Genomic DNA, 10,211 nt, shown 5'->3' on the forward strand with positions numbered 1-10,211 from the left:
GAGCCCCACATGTTCTTACAGGCCAAGAGCTGTTCTCTGAACTCAAAGGCAAGCTAGTGCTTTTATGGAGCTGAGTAGTGGCAGGTGTCCAGCACGACTCATGTGGTGAAGCTCACTGTACTGTGATTTATAAAATGTCCCCAATAAAAGTAAAAAAAAAAAAAGAAAAATGAAAAATCTGTTCCTTATTTACCCTACAGTGAAAAAAGCACCATAATGCATTTCTAAGAATGCTTAATTTTATGTGTGTGATCATAATCTTTGAAACACTTGCTAGCGTTTTTCCAGCAGCCTTTCCTCCCTTAAAAAGAACCCAAACATCTTCCCTGCCCTGATTGTCACAAACCAAAAGTAATGAATATTTTCTTCTGTTAGAAGCCTGAAGGCTATTTAACTCCATGAATTTTGAAAGCTGAATTTTTTTTTAATTCTTACTTTCCAAGAAACAATGAAAGTGGATCACATATAAATTAATATTAGAATTTGACAGAGTTGGGAAAGGACAGAGGGAATTCCAGTTTGCCATTCTCCCAATTTTTAAATGTAAATGACTAGATATGTTTTTAAAGGAATATGTATTTATCCATTCATAGAACACTGTACAGCTGATTCAGTAACTGTTTTTATATCTTCAAGAGAAACTTGCCTCTCCTGGGCTTTCCAGTGATGATCACATGAACCCGATAGAATGAGTCAGGGCAGAGGCAGAACTGACGGGACCACAGATACTCCCCTGGGTCTTTTCTGTGAGCAATTCAGTTCTCTGGAGGAGCCCTAGCTTTAAAAGAGAATGGTTAACAGCTGAGCAATTAAATGTTGACTTACCATCAGACTAAACTAAACTGGAGTTTTGGAAGTCCTCAGGAAAAAAGACTGTACAATAGGGCACTGTCATAGGCTTTGCTTAACCAATTCAATATCAGATCTTAGGTTTTTCTTTTCTTTTTTTTTCTTTTTCCCATTGTAAGTGTGATGTATTTACATCAGTTCTGTTAAATACACGGAGGATCTCATGCTTTTTTGGGATGTGGAGCAATTTGGAACAAAAAAATCTAATTAACGCTGATACCTGGAACAGATAAGAGGAAGCCATTATATAAGGCTGTTGTGACGATTCTTGTAAGATACATGTAGGATAGTAGTTCTCAGTGGAGGAGATTTTTGCCCCAAAGGGGGCAATTTGGTAATGTCTGGAGATATTCTGATTATCAGAACCTGGGGCTGTTAGTGGCATCTAGTAAGTAGAGTGCTGGACTTCATATAATACCCAGGACAGCCCCTCACAGCAAAGAACTCTCTTGCCCCAAATGTCAATACTACCACTGTTGAGAAATCCCAGTCTATGAGGACAAAATGTTCATTAGCATAATAGTGTCAAGGTTCTTTTTTTTGCAAGGTACAGGGTCAAAGTCATTTTATGCAATCCTTTTCTCAAATGAGCTTAGAATACTGACTACCAAGACAAATGTGATGCTCATCTTGGCAAATGTCCATGCTTCTCCTTGGGTAACTAGGAGGAAATAGCTTTAGCTGTCCACAGTGAAAAGACTGAGCTGGCATCACAGGGCCCAGCATTACCATTGCCTGGGGAACCGGAACCCTCCCCTTGCCGTCAAGAGTCAAGCAATGTCCAGGCCAAAGAATGTTTTCAGTAGTACTGAGGCAAAAGCCAAAGAGCTACAGTTGGCAGAATTCAAAAAAGCACAAGAGGAGAAAATGCCTTAGCAATTTCCTAACGGGAGGGGGAGGGGTTGTAAAGACTAGAAGTTTTTGTGGGTCTTTGGGAGAATGAGGGGAGGATGAGGGAGAGAGAGAGAGACATCTGGAAAGTGGGGCACATCTCTTGGGAACTTCCCCTTTTAGTCACTCATTTTCAAGACCTAAGCTTCCAAGGCTGCTTTCCCTGGACGTTACCAGAGGACAATTTATATAAAACTGCAACCTGTCTTCATTCTACTTTGCGCTGGTTTTGAGATATAGCTACTCTTTCAGTAAAAATGCTTCTTCACGTCCAAGATTTAAGAACATCAGCCAGACAAGGAAGTTCTCAAGAAAGGAGTGTGACTATTTACCCACATCACTGCAAGGACCACTGTCCCAGCCCCTTGAGCAATGACTAAGGTTCCTGGCAGAGACAGTAGGACCACAGGACTGACAGGCCAGTGACAATGGATAACAGTCCTTCCCTCATTTCTGGTTGCCCTCCCCCACAATACTTCAGCAAGGAAAAAACAGAGTGGGTGGTGCCACTTGGCCACCCATCCCTGAGCAACAAGGGGCTAATTAGTATCAATTGATTCTTCAAGAAATGCTAGAAAAAAGTGGACACGATCGCAGAAATCACAAGCTCCCAACACAGACTCCAAAAGGATCTTTAAGACAGTTAAACACTTTGTACTAACCTCATTCTGACCTTTGTCTCATTATTGATTGCTCAGTTCCTTGTCCTTGAAAAACTATTTTGGCCAACTTGGTCATTCATATAAAAAAATTCTAAACCCTAATAGAACACAAATTTCTTTATTTTCCCAATAATCCATTTGGAATCATCATATTTCAAGTCAGAGGGGAACTGGGAGACTATATAGTAATAGGAAAATCTTTCACATACGAGGTAACAAAGGACCTGAAGATCAAGTATGTTACTCCAGGAAACGCTGAGTCATCCTGTCTTCTCAGATCCTGACTTTCTGATTGGTGTGTTCATTTTCCACCTAGGGATAAATCTCTTATAAGAAGAGTGATATAGCCAACTGAGGTTCCAGATCAGTGAAACCAACATTATCTTTACCTGTTTTTCCCAGTGAAAACATTTAATTTCATTGTACTTGGCTGTATCATCTTCTCCCGATCCCCAGGGGAGCTCAGGCACACGGCAGCTGTGGAGAGGAAGCTAAGCACATCAAGCCTGATATAAATTAGAGGTAAAAACTATTCTCTCAAGTGGAATTTTCCAGAAGCTGCAAGCTCCCATTGTCTCTTCAATTTTGAATACGCTTATCTTCAAGACTGTTGGAAATAGCAAAGTAAATAAGCTTTTATGGGATTACTCATACAAAGCAAGTCAAATGTAAGGTGCGATTAAGACCCATTTCTCACCTTCTGTAGGCTTAACTCTGGCCAAAGGTATCTGTAAGTGAAATACATGGTTAAGGGTGGAGGGTGCATGTGTACATGGTTTGTGTTACCTCTTATTAGTTTATTCTTTACAGCTTCTATCTACCCCGGCACTTCCTCCTCCTCCCTGGCCCACCCCTTCCTCCAACTAATTTCTTCTTTTAAACATTGGACTGACTTTATTTATTTATTTATTTATTTATTTATTTATTTATTTATTTATTTATTTATGTATTTTTCTTCTTAATGGAGACACTGGGGATTGAACCCAAGACCTCATGCGTGCCAAGCCGATGCTCTACCACTAAGCTATACCCGCACCCCCCAAATGATTTCTTTTCATCTAGTTTTTAAGTCCTGAAACTCTGCAAGATGAGGTGACGTTGATTTTGTAATCATGCATTTAACTGAGTTCATACAGATAGTCACTATCTATTACTAGATATGTGAGGTCCTTAAGTTAATTGGGGACTGTATCAGGTAAATGAGCTCATTGCCAAATTTCCCATTTACCTAGATTTTTCCTCAAACGGTGCTGCTTAAATGGAATTCCTGGTGTGCTTTAGTCTCTCCCTTCTCCTACACATTAGGGAGTGCAATAGCTTAACGTTTCCTTCCGTGTGCCTTGCCGATAAAGGGTTTTCCATGTGAAAGTAGCATTTTCTACCTTGAAGCAAGAAGATCACTTCTTAACATCTGCAGCTGTGAAGGTTTGGTGCTACTTCTGCTTTTTTGAAAGGAGGAAGGGACCTGAGGACTTACTGTGGACTCCGTGTGGTCTAGAGCTAGGTGATGTGATGTGTATCTGCCGCGCCATCTGGGCCTGTGACGACTCTCTGGGGCTGGTAGTATTGCTTGCTTTTTTGCAGATGAATAAACTGAAGATGAAGAAGGCCAGCTGTCAGAGCGAATTCAGGCATGTCTTTCGAGCTCAGTATTTACCATCAGTGTTAAGGCCGTAGGTTCCCACATCAGAGTTCCTCTCCTTTCAATTCAGTCAGTAACTCCATTGCTTTGGGGAATTATTTTACTTTATAGTGCTTTTTTAATGTACCTCAGGCTAAGTTTACAAAAACAATTGTTTTGTATATGCATTTATTTATTTACTCAAAAGATGTTTATTGTATCATAGCCACAATATGCCAGGCGCTGTGTTAGACGTTGAGGAATCAAAGTCAATAACACCATTTCTGTGTGTAATTCTCCTGCATTTTGGTAAAGCCAGGTGCATAAACAGACCACAGGGATGAGGCGCCTGTGCAGAAGCTCACACCAGCCGAAAGGCAGTCTTGGCTACGCTTAGGAGCATCCGTGCTTCAAGTGCAAGTCTGTATTCCATCACCAACTTTCTGAGAAATTCTGAGAGAGCCCCCTGGACACCTCTGGACCTCAGATCTTGTCTCTGTTCCTCCATAATGTGCTCTACAACTGTTTGCTTCCTTTTCCAAGGAAACAACAGCAATGAGCCAACTTTGTGTCTGGAAATCAGTCTGTTTCCCTAGCTTTGATTTCCTGTATAACTTCAGGCTGCCCACTTAACCTTTCTTTGCTTTGGTTAATTATTTGCACAATACAGGTAATAGCTACCTTAGTGGCTGCTGTAGGGCTTAATTAATTAATGTTTATAATATCTTTGAAAATCTAGCATTAACGCTACTAAGTGCAAGGTATTATCGTTATTAGCAGCAGCAGCATCATCATCCATCATTCACATACAGCCAAGGGCAGCCTCTAAGAGGTGGGTGAATCACAGTGCTTGTCTTCAGGCCTGGCTCCGTCTCCTGAGCTTGTTTGCTTGAGCTGAGATTCTGACCCTAATTGCAGGCAATTAGAAATAGAGCAATTGAAATAAGTTGTCTGCCTCTGGAAGGCAAACCATCCCCTGCTTCCACTTCCTTGACTCTGTGTTTGCTGCAAATAGCTCAGGCTTTCTCTTGCTTCTCACACAACCATGCCTGTGTACACACAGAATATGTAGAAACTCTCCTTAGCAACTGACCTGGATCTCCTGGAAGCCCTGACCTCTCATCCCTTTAATTGCATAAAGCAGGGGACTGAGACCAAGGACAACGGAAAAGCCAGGTTGGCAAAGCTGTCACCATTGGCATCTTTTACATCAACTACGTTTAAGATGGGCTAGGATGTCTCTCTGTTGGTGATCGCACTAGTTCTTCCCAGGCTGGCACCACCAGTCACCATACCCAGGACACCAATGTCAAACCTGATGAAATCAGTAACCTTAGGTCTCTGAATCAGCCTGAATGGTGTCATTCACCTTGATGAAAGGATCAGGGTGGCAGATGGTGTAAACATCATGGATCATAGGATGAGGGGTTCCTTTTGTGCCATAAGAGCTTTCTCACTCTGCACAGCTTGTACTTGGCTCCTCAGGCATAATACAGTGAACAGCAGAGAGACTCTTGCTATCATAGATCAGATGGAAATTCTCTCTGGTCTTGTCAATGCTGATAACATCCATAGAACCAGAAGGGTAGGTCATATCAGTTTGGACCTGGCCATCAATCTTTTTTTTTCCTCACATAGAATAATATATATATTTGTGTGTGTGTGTGTGTATATATATATATATATATATATATATATATATATATATATATAGCAAACTCAAAGCCCTCATGCATTGAGGTAATAGATGTGATGTGCCAACTTAGCTTCAACAGAACAATTTTAATGCTCACATTTAAATAATGTGCTAAATTTGACTTTTATTGCTTTTTAGTGTTTAAAATAAGACTTTTAAAATTGAATTTGGCTTTATTATTATCAAATTATAAATACTTCATATAATACGATTCACGTATGAGTGTTCCCAGGCTTTCTCCTGTCCTCACCCCCAAAAGGGAAAACTATTTGTTCACTTAACTCACTTCTGTTCCCTACTCTCCCCCACACTCCAGAGGAGGGTCTGCTTCTGAGCAGATAAATGGAAAAAAACACCACCACGGCGGTGAAGCCCAGCGGACTCAGCCCATCAATCTTAGTGAACCACTGCATGCAGATCTTAGTTATCTTATCTCCCGACAGGGCATATTTAAGTCCGTTTCATAAGAAAATTTGGAGGGGGAGACATTCTCTCAGCCTACAGGGACTGGTGGACGGACAAAGAGCAAGCACGCTGGTCCATCTTTCTAGCATCCAATGCCTCGGGGCTGCTGCATCTTTGGTTGTTTCTGGGCACCGTGAGCTATGGCTCTATAGGTGCAGAATGAATGTGAGGGGTTTTCTACAAGCTTTGGAGAAATCATCAGAGGGGACATAATCTATCTAGTGACTTCCAATGTCTAGTTTAGAAAGAGTGACATAGTAGACAACATGTCAGCCTGGAGGAAAAAGGAGAGTGGGTTTAAAAGCTTTCAAGCGCTGATATTCCATATGGAAGAGCTTAAAGCAATCTTATTCTCTTTGGACTTAAGAACAAGAGGAGCCTCTCTTGTTCGACAGAAGGGCTTCTTTAGTTTGATCTGATGGGAGCATCAGGCCTTTATGATGAGAGCTGAGGGAGGAGGCTAAGACTCAGTGAGGAAGCCAAGTCAGGAAGGACCAATATTATATTCTGAGTGGCCACACAGTCTTTGCTGAATCTCAGTGTGACAGTTTGTGTGAATAGAATATCCACTAAGTATCTATCACTAAATATTTATTTATTATAATCTCTCGAGTTTCCTTTTTAAGTTTCCTTGGTTATTCCCATATTTTACGCTCTTTTTTAAAAAAGAAATAAAACTGATTTTTTTTTTCCAGAGGAAGGACTCCATTTTCTTGCCAACAAAAAGAAAATTATTCTCAGTACAATTTCATCGATGGTGAAATATAGAATAATATGTTAAATTGCATTTAGGTTTCTTTTAATGTACAAAGACAAATTGGCTACTTAAAAGTTCCCAAGCATGCAAAACCTAAATACCACGATTATTAGTTTATTAATTGAATAAACCTTCTAGTAATTTTCAGATCTCAGAGTCATTTACTACCTCCTACCACAAAAGGCTAAATATAGAATTTCTTTGCTTCTATAGGAAAATGTGATAAATGTTTCAGCCCACACATGAAGAAGAGTTTTGCTGTGACTTTTAGGGATATTCCCACATTTAATGATAAAAGCAGAAAGCAATTTAAGAACATTTTCCATGTGTGTCCAAAATGGAAGACACAACGTCCTTTTTTTTAAAAAAAAGCCAGCAGTTACTGATGTCTGAAATGGGCAGTTAATTCATACTAATGTGTACAGGGGCTCGTGGGTGGGTCCATACACACAATCACATACTCAGTGAGCCTACCAGAAATTTTAACATTGTTTTTATTTGTGCAGTTCATCAAATGCAATCTATTCCCATAGAAGGAGCTGCTTTCCCCATGGATTCTGCGTGCACGTTGGATCAAGGCTGCCACCTGATTCCTCCCAAAGGACACATATGCAAAAAAAATGACCAAACCACACAGGTGCATAAAATCATGCGAATCCTCCAGCCATGTGTGGAACATAAGGAAAGACTCTCCAGAAAGGAGTAGTTATTGCATCAGCATTTTCCCAATTACTGCAAATGCGATTTACCAAGTGGAACATATCTAGGAAGGATTGGAGAGAGTCAGGCAGATACTTCTTTTGAGTGGTTATCCATTTTCTCTCTCTCTCTTTTATGAAAAATGCAGATTACTTCAAGGCCCACTGGATTTACGTATTTTGACTATGAATTCAGTTGCTACTTCCAAAACAATTCACTTTTTTGAGGAGGACAAGAATTTCGATTTCCTCACCCCCTTTTCCATTCCACCCCACTCCATGGTGACCACCGCTAGTGAGTGAAGCCTGATAGTAGAGATGTTTCGAGAGTGTTCCATCTTTTGACGAGGTAAAGTAAAATACTACATGACTATATGTCACAGAGGAGGCTTTGATTGTGGCCACACAACTCGCAGATAACATGGTTTGTTCTGTTTTTGCTCTAAGTCTCTTATTTGTATTGATCTCCATGGCACAGATAAGAGAGGGAAAAGAATGAACAGTTTTCCAGGAGGATTTTTTTAAGAGCTTCAACCAAAGATCCAAAAAAATAATAGCAGAAATCAAATTCAAAAGAAACAAACAAGGGAGAGATGATAGAATGTTTTGGAAAAACAATTGAGGACAGTGATCATCTACAGGCTTCACCAAAGATTGGGTAGGAAGCTGAGAAGTAGCCCACATTGTCTGAGGGAGCAAATAAATGTTTTGCAGACAGGTTCATTCATGGGCAGTTTTAGGAAGCCCTAGGGCTGATGGAGATGGTATAGGCATTAGGCCACTTTTCCACGAAATGATTCTAGCAGCTTTCAAGATGTGAGAGATGATATATTATTCTTATATAGAAGTAAATTTTGATTTATTAGAGTATAGGTTGGGAAAGTGACCACCCATGTTTTCTTTTTCATCTTCTTTTCCAGATGTATTTTGTATTTGTATTCTGTTGCTCTAGCAAACTGGATGAGACTTTTGCAAATTTTTGCCCCCCTAATAACATACAATGTTTATATAAGCCCTAGAGCACTTTTCAGACCTTCGATGACAAATTTGCATCAAAATCTAGTTAGAAAGGAAGAGTCACTGTCAGTAAATCATAATTCATTGAATTCTTTCTAGGAGAGTGTTTTGTTTTTTGCAGTCTTCCCTGCTTATTAGTATAGAAAATTTTAATTTTCATTCTATAAGACAGAAAATTAAACAGCCACAGATATATTAAATAAGTTCAAGTAAGGCCAAGATGGAACTGAAGTTTGGTCAGTTTAATTTTTGGCCACTCTTCAATTTAGTTTAAACCACAGTTATCACTGATCCGTTCAGTTGCATAACTCATTCTACTGAAGAATGTTAGTCTCTCCCATGCCACACAAGTAGAGTTGGCTGGACTTTCCCAGAAAGGGGGGTGCTGAAGAGAGTAACACGGGCAGGATCAAGGTCAAGGATAACACACTTCTACCATGAAACAAGCCACAGCAACGAAGGTGGAGACCTTTTGGCCTGTTCCTCAGAATTATCCTTCTTAAAATGTGTCGTATATGATTTTATTGACTATGTACTTGAGATAAAAAAACACAGAGATATATTCTCCTATATGAAAAAAAAATGTTTCTTATTTTGGTAAAACTTGATAATATATCCCAAATGTTCTAGAAAGAACTCTTCAGAACCCAGTGCCTGGAAATGAGAAAAATACCTAAGCTCTGAATTTCATGCATATTTAGAACATTCAGGGGAGAAGAGAAGAAATCAGTTTCATTTTAAACTCTTCAATTTAGTTGCCAGCATCAGGGTGTCATTTGACTTGCATGCCCTCAGCATATATTGGGAAGTTACTGAGCTAAATGAGGTCGGGGAGGAGTTCCTGATAAAATATCCCTGCCCTTGAGCTGTGTATAAACATGTGTATTCTTAGACGCTTTGTTAACATAGAATAATGTGCTGGTACATTTGTAACTCACTTAAATATTCTAGCAAACAAGATGTCACAAAGTTACATAGTATTCTCATGGCACAAAAATGTAGACATTTACACTGTGTTTTCAGTGTATTTTTGCCTTGTAATTGCTGCCCCTGGGTAGCTATGGTGAATTAGCATTGAATAGAGGGTAAGGCTTTTTCCTTTTCTTCCCATCCCAATAAGATAACTATACCTCTCTACACAGGCCGGTCTGCAAGTTTTACTCCCACATAACTTTTCCCTTGACTGATTCGCCTTTACTGTTTTAGATTCTAAGCTCCGAAAGCTCCTGGGACATGTTGAGGTTCACTGCTGTATCCTGCCCAAGTGCCTGCCACACTGTACACTCCCGATAAATAGTTACAGAAAGGAGAGAAGAGGGAGAAAAGGATGAATGAAGAGGGAGAGGGTTCTATGTCATATAAACATTGTGATTGCACTGGGCACCGTGTGTAGCTCCAATAGTCCTAGATCACTCCCTGTTTTGCTGGTTGGCACATCCTGTTCCTAAGGTGACTAGAACAAACAACCTGCTAGTGGGAAGCCAGTCATCATTTTAAAGATCGTATCCCAACAAGTGTCTGCTTGTCTGATTCGCTGTTGCTTTGCTCCGTGCAA

The 10,211-nt window shown here is 40.1% G+C and overlaps 1 pseudogene; it reads right to left on the minus strand.

The window, feature by feature from the left end:
• Positions 1-2,050: 2,050 nt before the first annotated feature.
• LOC105100339 (small ribosomal subunit protein eS4-like) lies at positions 2,051-6,317 on the minus strand (annotated as a pseudogene).
• Between the last annotated feature and the right edge of the window lie 3,894 nt (positions 6,318-10,211).

This window comes from Camelus dromedarius, chromosome 21 (assembly GCF_036321535.1).
Source record: "Camelus dromedarius isolate mCamDro1 chromosome 21, mCamDro1.pat, whole genome shotgun sequence".
NCBI lineage: Eukaryota > Metazoa > Chordata > Mammalia > Artiodactyla > Camelidae > Camelus > Camelus dromedarius.